The sequence below is a fragment of the Gobio gobio genome, assembly GCF_949357685.1.
Source record: "Gobio gobio genome assembly, chromosome: 11".
Taxonomy (NCBI): domain Eukaryota; kingdom Metazoa; phylum Chordata; class Actinopteri; order Cypriniformes; family Gobionidae; genus Gobio; species Gobio gobio.
This window is the reverse complement of record NC_137104.1, coordinates 17619038-17640299: the sequence shown is the minus strand read 5'-3', so window position 1 is coordinate 17640299 and position 21262 is coordinate 17619038. Positions and strand designations below refer to the sequence as shown.

The window sequence follows — 21262 nt, the reverse complement described above, 5'->3', positions numbered from 1 at the left end:
ATTACCAAATGCATTCCCTAAAGATGTGATCCACAAAACTCGGCACACTCCCACTTACTATGGTATTCAAACACAGGCCTTTCCTTGGTAATGTTTTATTTGTTTACCCGAGATTCTGAACTGAGAACACTTCATTGGATTTCCCAAAGTCCCATTCTTAAAAATAAAAGTTCCAAAAGTAAGTTTTTGCAGTGATGATGCCATAGAAGAACTAAATATTTTCCAAATTCTATTTTATGCTTTTTTTTTATATATTAAACGTGCTACAGTAGGATTTACTGCAGACCAAATTCAAAATATTGGAGAGCGTTGTTTCCCAAACTGGCGGCGTGTGGTATCCTCAAGTTTGAATATTCCTATTTTATAATTGTTAAATCGATGTGTCATCCTCAATAAACCCGTCTCCGGCGTGACGACTCAGATCGTTCGAATATTCCTATTTAATAATTGTTAAATCGATATGTCATCCGCCATAAACCCGTCTCCGGCCTGGCGGCCCCGATCTTTCGAATATCGCAATTTAATAATTGTTTAATCAATACATCATCGTCAATAAACCCGTCTACGGCTTGCTGCCTCTGATCCTTCGAATATTCCGATCTAATATGACCTCTGACCTGTAAGTTGCCAGAATAATAATCACACGCTGTTTGTTAATTGACCAGAGGAGAACTGGTTTCTCCCAAGGTTTATTTTTCTCCTTTAGGACACCTGATGGGGTTTTGGTTTCCTTGCCACTGTCGCCTTTGGCTTGGCTTGCTCAGTTGGGGACACAACATTTTCAACTAAATATCCAAATAAATCTAATTAGTAAACTAAATTAACCATTTAAACTAAATTACTGAACTAATGCCCACATTGTCACTGTATGATAATTGCAATGAGCTGATGACATCCCCGTTTTCTCTGGAGCGGCTGTACGGCCGAATAAAATTCTGTTGCATTATTTTCCTGTTTAACACTGTGAAGCTGCATTGAAACAATCTGCATTGTAAAAAGCGCTATATAAATAAAGTTGACTTGACTTGACTATCCAAAGGACCAAAACAAAAACACAGATTGACATGGAACGCACCTCAAAGTAGCACCTCAAAGTAGAATAACTGGCTGTAGCATTGTTTTTTCTGAGAAACAAGTAGGTGAATTTAGCATGTTTCCTTCATATCTACGAGCATATTATGGTATTTTTAAGTTTTAGTAAAGTGAAAAACTTACATACAGCACCTTTAAAGGAACACGCCAAATTGTTTGGTCTTTAGCTTATTCACCATGTCCCTCAGAGTTAGATAAGACCATACATATACCATTCTCATCTCTGTGCGTGCCATAACTCTGTCTGCCGCTCTGGCCCGTGGCATAGGCGGAATAGGCAAATGCTAGGGGCGCCACTCATCCATAGGGGCGCCAAAATGTATTACTGATACTATTTTATTAATATTAATTTGAAATATTACCAAATAAAGCGCAAAAAAAACGTAACTAAGTCCCCCGCCTCTTTCCGGTCCGCCTCATCAATCTCCCCCCGCCGATCTACTTGAAGTGCGTCAGAAATACAACGCGCGATCAGTTTATCGTTAGGGGAATTTGTTGTGTTGCGTCGCCTCTCGCCGCATCTAACTGCAGACAGAATTGCTTTCATTTTTTAGGGTTCTTGGCCGCTCGCTCCAGGTGTTGACACGGTGTAAGTTGCCTGATTATTTATGACGGATGGCCGAATTGAAGTGTCTAAAAAAAAGACAGAAGCCCTCTGATGCAGGGAAGATAAGGGATACACTGCTCTTCTTACGTAGTATTTGTGTCTTGTTTCTAGTCTAAATTCCTAAATCAAGGTTGAAGGTGCATTTACTAGATAAGTTAAATGACAGAAGATTGTTTTCTTGAAAATAAAATCAAAATGAAGTAGGCTATGTCATTTTACTCATCTAAATGCACCTTGATTTAAGAATTTTTAGATATTTGGACTGGAAACAAGAAAAAGATTCTAAATAAGAAGAGCATTTTTTGCTGTGTAAAGACAGAAGTAAAGTGATGTAGGCAAATTAATTAACAGTTTATTTAATTGCATAGTAGTAAAATACGAATGCTTGCTAATTAATTCCAGTTATTTTTAGCTTAAACTTTATGCAAGCAGCTGTTCTGGGTTCTCCAGAGGCCACAGCCAGTATGATTTTGTAAAAAATAAATAATATAAAAATATTAAACGCATGTAATATCACTATTTTAATACCCTAATGTATTTACTCTGCAGTTGTGCAGTTTTAAGGGGGTGTATAGCAATTATAAAATGTATTTGCCGAAATTTGTAATGATATTTATATACAGGTTTATTTAAAATGGCAACATTTTATGTAAAATTCACAATAAATATCAAAATTTCTCAGTTGAATTCCTGGTGAAAACATGAATGCTCATAGTTTAGTGGAAGATTGCTGCCATCTACTGGAAAACAAACACTTTTGCTAGATCTCAATGAATAGTTTGTGCATGAATGTTAGATGCAATTACTCTTGCTATTTGTGTTTAGGCTGTAATGTGGCATAGGTGTAATATTTGTACAGTTTTACTATCATCAGCCTTTAAAAAATAAAAAACAATAATAATATCATGAACATAATGATGGGGTAGAATGGACTGGACATCATATAAAACAACAACAACAATAAAAATAAAACATCAATGCATTACAAAAATAAAACAGTACGAGTGTTTCCACAACTTAGACTGATAACGTGTAGTGCTAAACCTTGATACAAGGGGCACCAAGTAAAATCTTGCCTAGGGCAGCAAATTGGTCAGGGCCGGCCCTGCTGCCGCTAACCTAGCTTAGCACAAAGACTGGAGGTAAACGGCTCCAGCTAGCCTACTGCTCAATAAGTGACAAAATAACGCCAACATTTTCCTATTTACATGTTGTGATGTGTATAGTTACATCGTGTACTAAGACCGACGGAAAATGAAAAATTGCGATTTTCTAGACCGATATGGCTAGGAACTATTCTCTCATTCCTGCGTAATAATCAAGACAGAAAATAGCCTGAAAATAGGCTAACGTCCGTCAACATAACCAATGTGACAACCTGCTTGCACAGAGAGCATGCTGGGGAATATTTTCAGGCGCTGCGTAATATCATTGCGCTTGCTACTTATTGAGCAGTAGGCTAGATGGAGCCGTTTACTTCCAGCCTTTGGTTGGTGAATCAGATAAAATCCCAAAATGTCAAGTTAAGTCAAGTCAACTTTATTTATATAGCGCTTTTAACAATGTAGATTGTTTCAAAGCAGCTTTACAGTGTTAAACAGGAAAATAATGCAGCATAATTTTATTCAGCTGTATAGCCATTCTGGAAAAATTTCAAGTATCATACAGTGACAGTGTGGGCTTTAGATCAATAATTTGATCAGTAATTTAGTTTAAATGGTTAATTTAGTTTATTATTTAGATGTATTTCGATGTTTAGTTGAAAAATTTAGTGTCCCCAACTGAGCACGCCAAGCCAGAGGCAACAGTGGCAAGGAAACCAAAACCCCATTAGGTGACCTAATGGAGAAAAATAAACCTTGGGAGAAACCAGGCTCAGTCGGGGTGCCAGTTCTCCTCTGGCCAATTAACAAACAGCGTATTATTATTATTATTCTGGCAGTTTTACAGCTCGGAGGTCATAATAGATCAGAATATTCGAGGGACCGGGGGCAACATGCTGGAGACGGGTTTATTGAGGATGATGTTGATTAAATAATTATTAAAGTGCAATATTCGAATGAAAATGTCGGTGTTTTCCTTTAAATGCAGGTTAGGTGATTTGTTCCAGACAGATTTTTTTATGCTGGTTGAAAGTTTCTTTACATATTGATAGCAATCACTGAGTTAAGAGGTCTAAATGTATTTATGTATATATCTCGTCTGAGGAAGGCATAGGACTATAAATGCAATGATTCGATACGATGTCCTACCTGCCTGTCTGCGTATGTATTTCCATACCTCCACGCGCAGACATCACACGTCATCGGTGTGTTTTCATGCAACTCAGCACCGCAAACGAGCCACATTTGACAGTTTCTCCCATACCTGTCAACATTTAGGTACAGTTTACACTGCATAAATTATAAATTATAAATAGATTAAGCCTTTTTAAAGCTACTAAAGTTATTTAGTCAAGAGCAGTGAGTAATTTAGTGAGTAATTACTTGTTCTTTACATTAATGACAGCATAAGTGGTTACTGTCACTTTAAGATCTGCCTGTTGCAAGACTTTAGACTGCTGTAAAGCCTTGAAATTGTATCCTTTATAAGGACCTTTGTATTTATTTTGTAATTAGAAATATGTTTTTGATTTCATTACCCTGTGTATTCATTCTTATTATGTTGTTGCTTATTTGCTGTTATTGTAACTGTTATTTTGTACTTAATTTTTGTTAATGCATAAAGCTTTTTTAAAAAAAGATCTGCCTGCTGCACATGACACTGATCTCACACACGTCTTATTTCCTCACAACACTTTACCTTCATTTAAGACGTTATATAACTCATTTAAGATTACTCTTATGAGGACACCCGAAAAAACTGACATTTTGGCATAATTGCATATATTATTGTTCATTCAAGTGCGAAAGAGAATTTTGGCATGCTGTCTGTGCGCACGATTCTGTAACACGTCTTTCTGTGCGTCCTGTGTGTGTGTCACAGACAGTGCATACTCTTTATCTTGTCGCTCTTGAATGGTTTAAAAGCGTGTACATGAATAAAAGCGTTATCACATAATGTAACGCTAGCCAAATGAGAGAAAAAATTGATGTTGCGTTAAATATTTACCACCTGAGTCTTCTCCTCCCATTTTATTTATCCAGAGATGCTTGATTCAACTTCCTGCGTCTATACCTGCGCAGATATCAACTGCACAACTGGGTTGTAGGTTGCTAGGTCGATGATACAAATGGGCTGAAATTTGTAATAATTAAATAATTATTAATTAGTAGTTTTTCATCAACTCACAAACCCCAATTTATGAAACCCTGTGCTGTGGTATTTCAGATAACAGTGCGTTATTTAAATGGCACCTTATATGCCCCTTTTTACAAGATAATATAAGTCTAAGTGTCCCCAGAGTGTGTCTGTGAAGTTTCCTAACAGTTTCCCAAAATTCCTAACAGATCATTTCATATACCATTTTGAAAATGCCAATTTTTGGGTCTGAGAAATATGTGCTGGTTTGTGTGTGTCTCCTTTAAATGCAAATGAGCTGCTGCTCCCCACCCCAGAGGGCAAGCCTTCACAGCTCGTGAATGAAAATTGAAACATGATACATCTGTTTGGTTTTTATAATCATCTCTATCGCGGACACGCTCATGTGACATTGCAGTTCTTCATCATCATGCAATATTATCATCTGCATGCTTTTTAAAGCCTTATCACTCTCAACTAAACCTCACACACACCCGACGCATGCGCACAGAGAGCTGGATGGATGTAGTGAGTATTAAACTACTAGACTAGTTCTCTTTCATGTGTAATATAACTACTGCTTTATCTGCTGGTAATATGAATCAAACAGAAGAAAAACAGAAACTCACTCACTGCTCTTGACTTAATGAACTTTAGTAGCTTCATTAAGAACACATTTCTTACTTGAATGCTGATGCTCTGGCGAGGAGATAAACATGGCGGACTGTGTAACGTTACAGCTCGTTCAGGGCGGGTTTATGATTTATGGGGATTTTTTTTTAAAAAAGAGAAGTGGGTGGATTTTTACCATTATAGGGTAGTTGTGTACACACACTGCCAACACACATTTATGTTCAAACACCATGTAAAAGTGAATTTCGCATAATAGGTTCCATTTTAAGTAGGAGCGTTTTCTCCGAGGAGGCTGTATAAATCCTGCTTTCTTTTCGTGCGAGTTCATGAATCGGTCTAAAAGAAGAACATGATGGCGTTAATGGGAAGACTAATTAAAAAGTAAGTAGACAACTCGGCCCCATAGATATCAATGCTTTATGTCACATCAAATTCAAACTTGAAATGGCCTGAATACATGATGACTAGGTTAGTGAACCATGCAGTGTTTATTGAGCTTGATGACTGATGCAAATAAGTTGACTATTAAAAAGAACAGCTGTCTTTAGTTATTTTGGAATACATGTAAAAATGTGTAAAAACACTAACTTGATGAGATTTATGCTTGGTTTATATATATAGCCTATATAATATACACACTGATCAGGCATAACATTATGACCTAATATCTAATATTGTGTTGGTCCCCCTTTCTCTACCAAAACAGTCCTGACTCACTGAAGGTGTACTGTGGTATCTGGCACCAAGATGTTAGTAGCAGATCCTTTAAGTCCTGTAAGAGTTGCGAGGTGGGGCCTCCATGGATCAGACTTGTTTGTTCAGAACATCCCACAGATGCTCTATTGGATTGAGATCTGGGGAATTTGGAGGCCAAGTCAACACCTCAAACTCGTTGTGCTCCTCAAACCATTCCTGAACCACTTTTGCTTTGTGGCAGGGCACATTATCCTGCTGAAAGATGCCACAGCCACCAAGGAATACCGTTTCCATGAAAGGGTGGACATGGTCTGCAACAATGCTTAGGTAGGTGGTACGTGTCAAAATAACATCCCCCAAGATTTCCCAGAACATTGTCCAAAGCATCACACTGCCTCCGCCGGCTTGCCTTCTTCCCATAGTGCATCCTGGTGCCATGTGCTCCCCAGGTAAGCGACACACACGGCCATCCATGTGATGTAAAATAAAACGTGATTCATCAGACCAGGCCACCTTCTTCCATTGCTCCGTGTTCCAGTTCTGATGTTCACATGCCCACTGTTGCCATTTTCGGCAGTGGACAGGGGTCAGCATGGGCACCTTGACTGGTCTGCGGCTATGCAGCCCCATACACAACAAACTGCGATGCACTGTGTATTCTGACATCTTTCTATCAGAACCAGCCTTAACTTCTTGATCATTTGAGCTACAGTAGCTCGTCTGTTTGATCGCACCACACGGGCCATCCTTCGCTCCCCATGTGCATCAATGAGCCTTGGTCGCCCATGACCCTGTCACCAGTTCACCACTGTTTCTTCCTAGGACCACTTTTGATAGATACTGACTAGTGCTGGGTGGTATACCAGTTCATACCGATGTTTGTTTTTGTTATGATATGAATTTGTATTATACTGCAATACCGGTGTATGTCGCTTAAACAACGCAGTGCAACACTGTTTAAGAGGGATCTCTTTTCACTTTTGCACTGTAGTGAGGGCACAGCTGAGATCGCATAACAGAGGAGAATTCAAACAACATTACGTTTTTTATGGACATATATTTCATATACTCTAGTGCTCTAAACATGAACCAGCACCGTGTATGCCAAATATTTTATCAGGTCTTCTTAAAATGAAATATTATGTGCAAATAAGGACACTGATACAGCCATACGTCTGATCATGAACGCGATGGCACAATGGATTATTCTAATACACAGAAGACAATAGTAACTATGTCTTTATTCTTTCTGTGTTAAACTGACGCGTGTCATTTGTTCATAGACTAGTGCTATTATTGGTTGTTGTCTCCCTAGAGCATCATTTTGTGGGGCCTTGCAAACCTGTATTAATTCTAGTGTGGAATTTTTCTACAATAGTCACTCGTTATGACAGTAAAATAGGGCATTCTAAGTCAATGTACTGCAGTATATCCTCTCTTAATTAGTAGAAAATGTGGTTAACACCTGGTCATGCATGGGGGAAAAAATATTGTCATATACAGAGAAACCGGTATAATTTTGAAAAATACAGTGATTTTGGTCATACCGCCCAGCACTAATACTGCAGACGACTGCAGACTGGGAACACCCAAAAAGAACTGCAGTTTTGGAGAGGCTCTGACCCAGTCCTCTAGCCATCACAATTTGGCCCTTGTCAATCTCGCTCAAATCCTTACGCTTGCCCATTTTTCCTGCTTCTAACACATCAACTTTGAGAACAAAATGTTCACTTGCTGCCTAATATATCCCACCCACTAACAGGTGCCGTGATGAAGAGATAATCAGTGTTATTCACTTCACCTTCATAATGTTATGCCTGATCGGTGTGTATATGTGTGTTAATGTTATATAATATATATATATATATATATATATATATATATATATATATATATATATATATATATATATATATATATATATATATATATATATATATATATATATATATATATATATATATATATATATATATATATATATATATATATATATATATATATATAACATTAATTATATATTGTAAAAATACAAAATAGAATTGAATGAACAAATTTACATTTGATATACAGAAAAAAAATGAAGACCGACTTTGCCTCCTCATTTTAAAGGAACACTACACTTTTTTGAAAATAGGCTCATTTTACAAGTCCCCTAGAGTTAAAGGTAGGGTAAGGTAAGAATGATCTAAAACACTTTTGTCCAAATTTGTTTAAACTTTCTTTATATGTCAATACATAATTAAAATGTAATTACTCTGAAAAAGAGAGTATAAAAATCGAATGACTCTAGACTTTTTAATCTGCAATAAACACCGCTCATTATTTTCGTTCGGGCCGAAACAAGTGATTGGCTTGGGCGACTGTCACTCTCTCTCGCTACCATGGCTACCACCGCTTCTGCTTCAGGATCTGCCCACATGTGCGCACCCCAGTGTTGCCAAGTCGGGCTACTTCCACACTGTTGCCGCGGGCTGTTTTTCATGTCCGCGGGTTGAAGCGACCCCAATTATGTGATATTTTGCCCCGGGATTTGCGAATTTTAGCATGCAGCCCTACCAAAAAGACACATATTTTACCCCCCAAATGCGATTTTTACCGGAGAAACACAATTGGCCTTGTTTTGGGCTAGTTTTGAGTAGCAATTGGGCGGATTTTGTTGTGAAAACCTGGCAACCCTGGCGCACTCATTTGATTGGAGTTCAAGAGGCTGTATTTCTGCTGGACAGGTAATCTTTCATTTTGAGTATAAATTTTTTTGGTTTATGTTTTCATGAAGCATGTATCACTAGCACACGTAGCTGCCTAATATAGCTAACATAACATTACTTAGCATAAAGTTACAATGTTATACACTAAGCGAGCCATTAGTAGAGATGATAAATACTCAATATGCTTAGCTCAAGTTGATCGCTGTCGTGTTGAATTTCGCAAAATGTAACTTTAGATAACAAAATGCATGTGTAAAAGCTAGTACACCGCATCCAGGAACTTATTTTTAGAACTAAGTTAGCTTTAGCTACTACCCTCGGTTTGTTTTTATATACTCTACCAATGTTTACTGATGCTTTTATCTTGTATCTGTGTGTGTCGTAGACACTGTGTTGTGTGTGTATTTTAAACTTTACCAGTATCGTTATTCTAGCTTGAGAGTGAGTACTAAAAGACATCTTATTTGTTTATATTCATAATGATAAAGTTAGATTTTTTATTACATGTGATTCTGACATGATGTTACTAAATGCACTCCGCTCCTTCTTCTCCGCTCATCTCAGGTAAATAATGGGTCTTTCAGCTGACGGTCGGCGTGGCGCGTTCATGTGTTTGGCGGCTTTGGAAAGAGCCCAGAAGGGAGAAGGTGGAGTGAATGGAAATAATGAGCTGTCTTTAAAACAGTCGTGAGAGGTCTACAGACACTCAATTTTCATACTTTCTTTTTCAGAGTACTTACATTTTAATTATGTATTGATATATAAAGAAAGTTTAAACAAATTTGGAAAAAGAGTTTTTTAACCAAATCCTACCTACCCTACCTTTAAATAGTTGAGTTTTACCGCTTTTGAATCCATTCAGCCGATCTTTGTATCTGGCGGTAGCACTTTTAGCATAGCTTAGTATACATCATTGATTCTGATCAGTCCATTAGCATCTCATTAAAAAAATGACCAAAGACACTTTCAATATTTTTCCTATTTAAAACTTGACTCTTCTACAGTTACATCGTGTGCTAAGACCAACTGAAAATTAAAAGTTGCGATTTTCTACACCTATATGGCTAGGAACTACTTTCTCATTCCTGCGTAATAGTCGCGGATCTTCACGGCAGTACCATGGCTGCAGCAGCGCAATGATATTACAGCTCCTGAAAGTAGCCCCCAGCTAGGTAACTTTCAATGTGACAGGCACTAAGTTCGTGTAGTTGCAGAGAAAGTTTCAGGCTTGCAGCCGACAAATTGTGTTGTGGATTTACCTGTGTGATTAGCCATGGTTCTGTGTGTTGTAAAGGGCTGTGATAGTAAGTCGAAGGTGTATACTACCACCATGTTTTACAGAATACCAACGAATCATGGCACCGCTGCAGCCATGGTACGGCCGCGAAGATCCGTGACTATTACGCAGGAATGAGAAAGAAGTTCCTAGCCATATAGAGTCTGGGAAACTACGTCATTGCGCATTGCATTATGGGTATTCGCCGCCATGTTTTAGGACACGCTCAGGAGCGTACAATGATAACAAATGCGAATCACCAGAGGAAAAAACGACTGTATTTACTTTAATACTTTTTAAGAACTCTTGCTTGCACTCACTTATAATAAATTGACTAATATTTGAATCTCTTACGTACATGAGCGCTCAGTCGTGCGGCCAGGACATTGCACATATTCATCACGTTTCATACAATGAGAAATCAGACGGCCGCCTTCTATCGCACCACACATTGGTTTGTCTTTTGCAGTTTATTTTTTAATAGCCTAACTAAAAAGTCTGTATCTGATATATAAAATAGTAAATATACTTATAGCTTGATCTCAGCCAGTGGATAATTTATTCGATCAACATAGCCTATATCATATCGCCCTAATTCCTTAACGTGCATTAAAGGATAACAGATTATGGCTCGTAATGCAGCTTTGAAATGATTTGTATTTGAAAGCGCTTTAGCCTACAGTACTAAAAAGTTTTACTGGACTTAAATGGAACAAGTACAAGATTTCGTTCTACTTAGAGAAGCTGAACAATGAAGCATTTCCAGACACGTTTCATGCATTATTTATGGTGTGAGCACATTCAAGCGGTTCAGAAAATATTCATCTGTAATATATCTGTTATAAATAATAAATACAAATTATAAAGACACATTTTGGCTAAGTTGTTTATTTCCGAGTGTTATGCTGCCTTCACGTGCTCTCGGAATTATCGTGAATAGGAGTTTCCTTGGTAAAAATTGCACATGAACGCCCTCCACTTTCGAAATATGAATGGGATGAGCTCGTAATCACGACTTCAGAAGTGGGAATTGTCAAATTTCCGATAGCACGTGAAGGTAGCATTACTTTTACTTACTCTTGTTATTTCCAAGCTGGTAAACTGAAATATTGCGCGTGATTTGAGATATGTTTTCCACGCAGGTTGTAAAAGGCAGTTCATAACATAGCAAGCGGTGACCATTCAAATGTGTTTTTAACTGTATAATACAAGTTTTAAAGTCTACCTCCACTACTACTCATTCTCTAATGTAGTGCAGTGTCCTAAAGACCACAAATGCATTGCGTTGCTGACGTCACGTTCCCATTCTCAATAGGTGTAGAAAATCGCAACTTTTCATTTTCAGTTGGTCTTAGCACACGATGTAACTGTAGAAGAGTCAAGTTTTAAAAAGGAAAAATATTGAAAGTGTCTTTGGTCATTTTTTGAATGAGATGGACTGTTTAGAATCAATGATGTATGCTAAGCTATGCTAAAAGTGCTACCGCCAGATACAAAGATAGGCTGAATGGATTCAAAAACGGTAAAACTCAACTATTTAACTCTAGGGGACTTGTAAAATGAGCCTATTTTCAAAAAAAGTGGAGTGTTCCTTTAAAGCATCTCTGCATCATTCTTAGACTTGTTGGTTCTCGTAATTCAACCGTTTACTTTACTCAAAGTTTAAAAAAAAGTAAAACCCATTAGGCCTAAGTCCTCTTGGGGTAATTTACACACCATTTAATTTGTTTCTCCTTGCATGGTTTCATCACTCCATATAGTTTTATGTTGCTGTGCATCATTTCACAACACCTGTCAATTCTCCACAAACTGTCATTGTTTAAACCATACATTTATAATCATATACCATACAGCCCTGGGCAGCGCTTAACTTCAGTTAATTCCAGCAGCAAGTAATGTATTACTCACTCTGTCAACACAGTTGCAATGCGCCAAAATAGCCTGCTGTACCGTAACTCCACCTCACCTACGGTTTGGACTGTTACCATAAACAACACATTAACTGCATAGTCATAGGACTTTACTGCAAAAAAGCTACATAAAAAATGTCAGTGATGTCTTAAAACTTTATGTTGTGTTAACTTGATATGGAGGTTGTTTAAACCTCAGAACATACAGACTTAAAGTCACCATAAAATATAATTTATGGAATATTGCAGTATTTATTATATTTGATTATTTGATTTATCCATGCACATCATTATTTTTATTAAGTCATGTGCCCTCATAATCTTTAAACAAAACCACTTTCTCTTCTCTTCTCTTATGACGTGTTTATTGGCATGAGGGTGGGACAACCTGTCACTCGCATGAGATTACATATACAAACCACAGCGATCCAATGATCCACTTAATTCCCGATGGACAAAATCAAGTCCCACCCTACACTTTCGAGAAGCCATTTCACTCGGATATAAATCACAAAAGGGATGAAAAGACTATCGTAATTCCCGTTTCATAAGACTTTACAATTATACTGCTAAAATGAGCATAGTGTATTTTACCTAAATCTGATGATTTCAAATCAGTATCTGAATGGAATGTTGTCTGTCAGTTGAATACATTAATGTGTATTTAGATTTCACTGAATTCAATAGGGATTGTGAGAACTCTTCAGCGGAACAATCTACAGTTAAAGGTGCAGTAAGACATTTCTGAAAAATGCTGTTGATATTGGATTGGACCGAGGACAACAACACACTTGTAGCCAATCAGCAGTAGGGGCGTGTCCACTCAAAAGAGTTATGATCAGGCAAGAGCATTAGGACTCACGTTAATATTAGGAAATCTTTCCAGCACTGGAGAGACCTATGGTGGAAGGTAACATTGGTTTTGAGTGCTGCTGGCGACTAACAACGCCAGTAAACACGTCAGCTATGTCCGAAAGCTTAAGCGGCTGACTTGTTGCCTTTGTGCACTATCAGGTGATGACTTTGCAGGCAGCGTTTGTGCATGAAAGTACCTCACGAAACTGATTTCGGTCAGAGGCAGCATAACAGTTTAATGATCTACAGCAATCAAAAGTGGAAAATGTTCGTCAGACGTACATTTACACACAAACTGACCACGAACCGCAACTTTCAGACGCCATCTTTCTTTTTTAGCTTAACTGTTACAGAATGGAAAGTACATGGTTGTGGAATATCAAGGGCAGCGAAGGATACATCTATGCTGCCTTCAAAAACGGACGTAGGTTTCTCAGGAGACAGGAAGTGAATCTAACATTGGAATGCATCCTCTGAAGGCAGCATTTTTAAGATTTCGGCTTTCCAGCAGAGCACACCTGTGAAATGGCTAATGAGGGTATATTTTTGTCTCTTCCTCTCAGCTCTGGAAGTGTGGGTTAGATGGCGGGTGGCTATATGCATGTGGAAACAATTCTCACAGTAATGATGCACAATTAATCATGATATACTCTCTAGTTATAACCAGGAAGAGGGCCAGGCTAGGATGTCAGGATAGGAAAGTTCACCTACAATACAAATCCCTCCTTTAACAAGCCTGGTAAGACCGGTAAGGTCCAATGAAGTGTTGATTTGTACTGTGTGTGAATGTACGAAAATCTATTGTAGAAATGGACTGAATAAGACGAACACATCTGCTTCGTTTAAAATAACAAACGAAGCTACAGCATAATCTCTGGCTGACAGGTTTGCACCTGTTGGTGACTTTGATGATTTTGCCTCGTCTTATAGAGCACAAAGCAAAACGAAGGTTGCTGGGATGTCTTAGATATGCCACTGCAAAGCTTTTTCATGCGAAGGTCAAAGTAGCGGATGTCGCTCACATTGAATCATATTTGAGAGCCTATCCAGCTGATGCAGCTTAGCCCATCCACTCATAGACATGAGAGAAAATGTGTCCAATTGCCGTCACACCTGTTTCTCATTCAACCAAGATGCTCTTGAGATGTTTCATCCTCCAGCTACAGCCCATCTTGTGTAAAACAAAGACCCTCAGTGTTTCTGGGGCCCCTGGTTCCTATGTTAATACATCCAATTATGAAACTTGTACTGTTATTTGAGTTTGGGCTTCTTAGGAAAAAGAAACAGAATGAAGTAAAAATGACAGTTGGAATGTTAAGCACCAAGATGCGAAATCTGAGTAAACAATGAACTGGAAACTGGAATGGTCTTAGAAATACTGCATGCAGTTTGTAGTGAATGGCTAAGATGGCCAAGGCAGGTAAGCTTGTTAAGGAAAAAACAACATGAACTAAAGATTTAGTTTGGTGTACAGTGATTGTATTTAATTTGGCAAGCAACGATGCCACATTCCACTGTGCTTTTCTGCCCTTTTCATGGAGTTATTGACATTGATCTGTTTATATTATCACAGGCATGTCTCAGCCGAGTGCAGCAAGAGGATGGGCACAAACCTGCTGAGTGCTAATGTCTGAGCTGTGTAAGGACAGAGGTAAGCAATTCATCTTTATGGTTGTGTTTGATTCATATCTATGGCTTTGAAGCAGACGCCTCTTCATACAACAGACCAAATCCTTTTTTTTTAGGCATATAAATCAATCAGGCGTAACCATTTTAATCAAATTAATTACATGACATACTGATTAATCAGATTAATCAAAATTAGTTTAGAAGAATTAAATGGCTCTTTAAAAACCTGCTGTAACCGGCTTGTGCCTATTTTCAGACCGGACTAATCAACACTGCGCTCTGAAATACTTGATTCTGATTGGTAAATCGTGCCATTTAGAGTCTGATATTTCATAATATTTACCGTCGCTCTAGCAACTCTGTATATTATGGTGCGTTCAAGTCATGTCGGAAAGATCGTATTTATGAGTTGAACGCACATGAGTGCCACCACAAAGTCGAAGCCTTATGCTGCCCGTGCTATCGGAATTATCATATACATACTAGTTTCGTAGTTGAATTGGACACGAACGACCTCTCAAGTCAAAATTTGAATGCAATGAGCTTGTAATCGTGACTTCAGAAGTGGGAAGAAGGACATTTCCAAGCAGGCAGCATTAAATACAAGTGGGAAGTTCTGGATTTTCTTTAAGCCCCGATGTTTAGGAATTGGGGGCATGTCGTGGAATACCACAATATCTATAGCTATTTCACGAGTTCACACTTCACACATCAAATTAAATAGAGTAAAGATTATGCGTATTTGGCATGCTGTCCGGGGGAGGGCTCCGGGCTCTGAATTTTGGCCCGAACCCAGAGTATTCCCCCACCGATGTGATAGGAATAGTCTAGAACAAGATTGCATTGAATTATGAATTGTGTCGACGTCCAATTAAAGATTATTAAATAAAAGCAAGGAGGAGGGATGCTGATAAACTGTCAACAAACAGAGTAAGTCTGCTGTATATATACCTCTTATCTCTAACTGAATGAGCTCCACTCGTGTTTAATTAGGTTTAATTATCTGAACGTGCTCCTCGCGAACTTTGCTAATAAAACATAATTTAGTAGTGACATTGTCAGGCTTTTTATATATTTTGTTATATTACAATGCCATTATATTTTGTGCAGGGAATTTTACAGGCTTATTTTGTATGCACCGCTAAAGTCTACAGTGACTTCGTAAATTAAAAACATTCAAATGCAAAACACATCTGATGCACATTCTTCATTTTCTAGAAGTAGATTTTAGGGCTGCAGCTATCGATTCTTTTTGTAATCAATTAATCTAGCACTTAATCGATCGATTAATCGATTAATCGGATAAAAATCTGTGTTTTTAAACAACCAAAACAAATAATGCATAACGAAAATGAAGAGGAAAAGCAATTTAATTTATTAATATGCACAACAGGTTTCATGCTGTAATCTAGCCCTGACATCAAAGTAAATATCTTTTATGTAGATTTCTACACCTGCAGCATTTACCATTAGGCTACTAACAAATAATATATCATTTCTGGGGTGAGCCTATTTGCTATGGTAACCTAGCAACCTGTGTGTGTGTGTGCGTGTGGCTTCATTGCAATTTGGTATACATACATTCATTTTCAATAGAACGCTGCATTTGGCTTGTATCACTTGCATAGCGGTGTATTTTAGGTGAAGCATCCATTCGAAAAATCGCGTCACAACATCGCGTCCCGGTGTATACAGTGAATGCTGAAATTATTGTTGCGTGGCTGCATAAAAGTTTAAGCATATGTGATGCATTGCCACGATTGGTCTGACTGGCGCGAGAGAGAGGAGGGTGCATGCGTGTGTGTTACTGATTTTCTACTATTAAAGTTGGAATTTTTCCAACAAATGCAAAAAGTGCATTTCTTTGTGATTTTAAAATACTTGAAGGAAACGATTCACTTTCAGCTGTTATTGTCTATGGAGCAGATTTATGTTTGTTGTACATCAGATACAGATACATTAACACAGTAGTAGACCTACATTACATTTATTTGGATGCATTAATGAGAGCGTGATTGTGTGTGTGAATTACTCATTCCGTCTCTATTCATTATGAAGCTGTGGTTTGTAATTACTTCAAAGGTATTCAAATGTATGCCTATAACGGTTGAGTTGAGTTTCTAAGCTACTTTAGTGACTTTACTTTAGTCACAGGACGGCGTTGACACTGCGTTTCTGCGCTGCTCTCCGCGCGCGATCTTCATGTGTAAAGAGGTCTGCCTTCAGGGCGCGCGCTCGTTGTCAAAGACGCGACACGGCTCAACTCTCCGTCACAGAAAAAAGCTGAGCATTGAATGGATAAGTTTTCCGTATTGTTGTTTTTGAATAGTGCACAATCGCTTCAATGTTCAAACTGGCAAGGCTTTAAAAGCATTTACTTGACAAACTTTCTGAGGACGAAAGTGAAAGCGATCTGGCTTCGGGGCTTGCGCGCGCCGTGTGTGTGTGTGTGTGGCAGCTATAAGAACGGTAATCAACTTGCATAAACTGTGTAAAACATGCAGTTACTATAGTGATTCTGGGCAATCTAAACTACATTCAAAATGTATCACGCGTTATGGTGTGCTTCCTGAACATTAACAGCGGTCCGTGTGAATCAGATCCCTGCGCGTATAGTGCGCGTCATAGGAATTTAACGAGGCTTCGAGGCAGAATTTTTGCCTCGAGGAATTTTTGTAATCGAGTTAATCGAGTAACTCGATGAATCGTTTCAGCCCTAGTAGATTTCAAAAACCTTGCTGCATTTTTTTTAAGAGAAGGTACACGTGCCATCTTACCTCGACAAAAGTGACTTGAACGGACCATTAACACGATTTCCCAACTCGTAAATATTAACTTCCCAGGAGGATTGAACACACCGCTCTATCCGGATAACAAAAACCAGTGCAACTGCCGCCATCTTTTGTGTCAGTTATCAATTACAGTGAAATTCACCTCAGTGGACTTCAGGGTTAATACCGTATTACTGTAAAATTGTGCAGTGTTTGATTTTTTTGTTTATTTTTGTTTAGTGGACTTTTTCTAAACGGAAGCTTTAAGACAATATACAGATAAGACTGGACAATTATTTCAACCAATGTTTCATGTGAACATATTGATTTGTTTGGTGAGTAGGCCCTGTCCCAAATGGCACACTTCATATGCACTTTTCTTGTGGACTTACAATGGCTGCCGTGTGCGTGTGTCCATTAAGTCCATGAGACCGTAGGGTGTCCCATTTGTCAAGTTAGGTTTTTAGAAGGGTGCTCGTGAGCTGCCCCTTTGCGATCAATATGCGCCCTCGATGCTCACGCTCAGTCAAGCGGCATTACGTCACAAAAGTGCGGACTCGTAGAAGACCCCAGGTGTTTAAGGGGCCATTTGGGACAGAGCCCATGTCCAAATATGGCGCTGACAGCTTGGAGCCAGAGTCTGCGCAGTAGTGAGCATGAAGTAGAGCCACGCTATCAAGGCCCCGCCCACACTCCCACAGAATCGGTTAGTACAGTTTACTGCAGAACAACTCATTATGTCTGTGTGAAATAAACAGTTATGGAAATGTAGAAATTAAATTTGAAGCTCCAATCTCCTAGTAGTAGTAGTAGTAGTAGTAGTTGTAGTAGTAGTATTAGAAGTACTTTATTGATCCCAGTTGGGAAATTAAAGTGTGTTAGCAGCAATACATGAAGACAGTAAAGTACTCACAGTACACACAAAAACATACTATACTCATATAATAAATAAATAAACAACGTGCCAAGAAAAATATCTTGCTTGAAGTTAAGAAAGACTTAAATATAAATATAAATAAAAAACGGTCAATCAATAAAAGCAGTAATGCATATTTTATGTCTGATAATCAACTGCATTAAAGGTGAACTATGTAGGATTTTTGCAGTAAAACATCCAGAAACCACTAGGCCAGTGTTATATATTTTGTTCAGTTGAGTACTTAGAATATCCCAAATGTTTTCAACTATTTGTAAATCGTGAGAAAATTGCTATTTTAACCAAGGAGCCGGGACGTGTGAGCTATGCGTGTGAGGGAGTCGCCTGTCGATTGCGTCATATCTGCGTCACCCTCGGTCTCCGGTTTTATTCAGTGAAACACTTTACTCTCACTGCATTGTGAACAAGTGTCATAGCAGCCGCCGAGCGAACGTCATAACTTCCTTTTCAACACACTCAGATATATCTAATACGATAAACAGAGCTGCGTTACCTCACACTCAGCACTGGAGAAGAGGAAGTGCCGCCGGCAACCGTGTCATAATAAAAGTCCCGCCAGCGACTATGCCATAATAACAGTCCCGCTCTTCAATCGCTCCTGCGGCCTTGCTCAGCTCCACAATACTCGCTCCTGCTCTGCTTCAGACTACAGTAATGTTAATAATCGCATCCATGAACATGATTTCTGCCCGAGTCCTATCCTGATTCTTTTCCACCGGCTGTGAGGTGAATACCACATGTCCCGAGATTCTGCGCTCAAACGTGGCGTCATCAAACTACGCCTTTGTTTTGAACAGGCGACCTCTAGTGGACGGAAAAGTTACATAGTGTAGCTTTAAATACAACTATACGGTGGGTGTAGTGACCTAATTCCTAAAATGAAAAATGAATGATACCTCGGCGCATACGGGTAGTTGAATTGTAAAGTCTCACAGCTGTAGGCATAAATGACCTCCTGTAGCGTTCTCTGTTGCAACATGGATGGATCAATCGGTTGCTGAATGTACTTCTCATTCCAGCAAGCATGTCATGGAGGGGGTGTGAGGTATTGTTTGTGATGGTCAACAGCTTGGCCATTATTCTCCTCTCTGTAACAACCCCAAACATGTCCAGATCCACTCCAATGAAAAGCCTGCCTTCTTAATAAGTTTATTCAGCCTTTTGGCATCTCCAGCTTTAATCCCAGTGCCCCAGCACACTATGGCGTAAAACAGGGCACTAGCTACAACAGACTGATAGAACATGTGACTTGCTACACACATTGAAGGACCTGAGTCTTCTCAAAAAATAGAGTCTGCTCTGGCTCTTTTTGTAGATCACCTCTGTATTTTTGGTCCAGTCGAGTCTGTCATCTATGTGGATCCCCAAATATCGATAGGAGTTCGTCTATCGACTATCTCAACGTCTCTGCCGTGAATAGAAATAGGTAAGGGATGATCTTTTTTTACTTCTGAAGTCAATTACCAATTATTTTGTTTTATTTACATTTATTTGTGGATGGTTCACTCCACACCACATCACAAAGTTATTGACCAGTGCTCTATATTCCATCTCTTGCACGCCCTCAATGCAACCAACCACAGCTGAGTCATCTGAAAACTTCTGGAGGTGACATGACTTTGAGTTGTAATTGAAGTCTGAGGTATATAGGTTGAATAGAAACGGAGACAAAACCGTTCACTGAGGAGCACCCATGTTGCTCACCACCCGCTCAGACACACAGTTCTGCTGTCTCACAAACTGTGGTCTGCCTGTGAGGTAGTCCATCACCCAGGAGATTATCGATGAGGCGGTGCTAGAATCCATTTGCAAAAGATTATTAACAGCAGGCTTTAGGGACTGAAACGTTAGGCTAGGCAGAAGGTCAAAACAACAATAGCAGTCCAATTTGTTAACTTCAACAAGGGTGATCCAAAATGCAGAGATGAATAAGCAGGCAAAAGGTCCAAACACAGTCATAAATCCAAATAAGGTTACCAATGCAATGGGATAATTCAACAAACGTAAATCAGTAAATCAGGCAGAATCGTACACAACAAGACAGTCAGGCAGAAAACAATGGAAAACGCTTGATTAGGCAGATGAACTGGCAATACTTCACAATGAGCAAACACACAGGCTCTTACTAAGTACTGATCAAACAGGAAATGATAGTAGAATTAGGGAAAGTGGTACACTGTCAGTACTCAGGCGAGGGCTCTCTCTGCTGGTGGTGTTACACAATGATTACTTCGCTCAGAGAAGCTATCAAACACATTTGTCAATCATGACACCGTTTTTATAGCATCAAATAACTAACTAAAACCAAACTTGTTTAAAAAAACGAACTCACCACAGATAATAAACAATATTGTTGGAATCACTTTCAGAACGATTTCATCCAGCTGATGAACAAAAAACATTAAGAGCCAATCAGAATCTATCTTGCTATAACAAGCTCGAGCATTTAAAGTGACAGACAAGAACTCGTTTAAAATAAACAGAATGATATCGTCCGCTGGTGTGGACGCTAATATAGTTATCTTTATACTTATCGTTGTTGATGTGAACGTGCCTTAAGACTTTTACTCAAGTGGTTTTGGAATTGGTAACTTGTAATGCAGTCTTTTTCGCTGTAAGTCATATTCTACTTACTCTTTACACCTCTGGACATACAGTTTTTTTGGGTTAAAGACTTGTGAAACACCATTTTACCTACACTTCAACCATCAACAAGCAAGTTGAAGCAGCCAGATAGTATATATAATAGACCCTTTTCACATTTCCGGGTTTCTCAGAGCGGAAGTCGCCATAGTTGGGTTAAATATTATAGCTGTGAATGAGAGAATACATTAAATATTTTTTTGTGTGCCGATTTGCTCAAATAGCAAAAGAAAAACGCCACAATAGGGATTTCACAACTTTC

The 21262-nt window shown here is 38.7% G+C and overlaps 1 protein-coding gene across 1 annotated transcript in view; it reads right to left on the bottom strand.

The window, feature by feature from the left end:
• Nucleotides 1-21262, bottom strand: part of bzw2 (basic leucine zipper and W2 domains 2) — a 440416-nt gene that overhangs the window by 50284 nt on the left and 368870 nt on the right. The gene's annotated exons all lie outside the window — the stretch shown is intronic.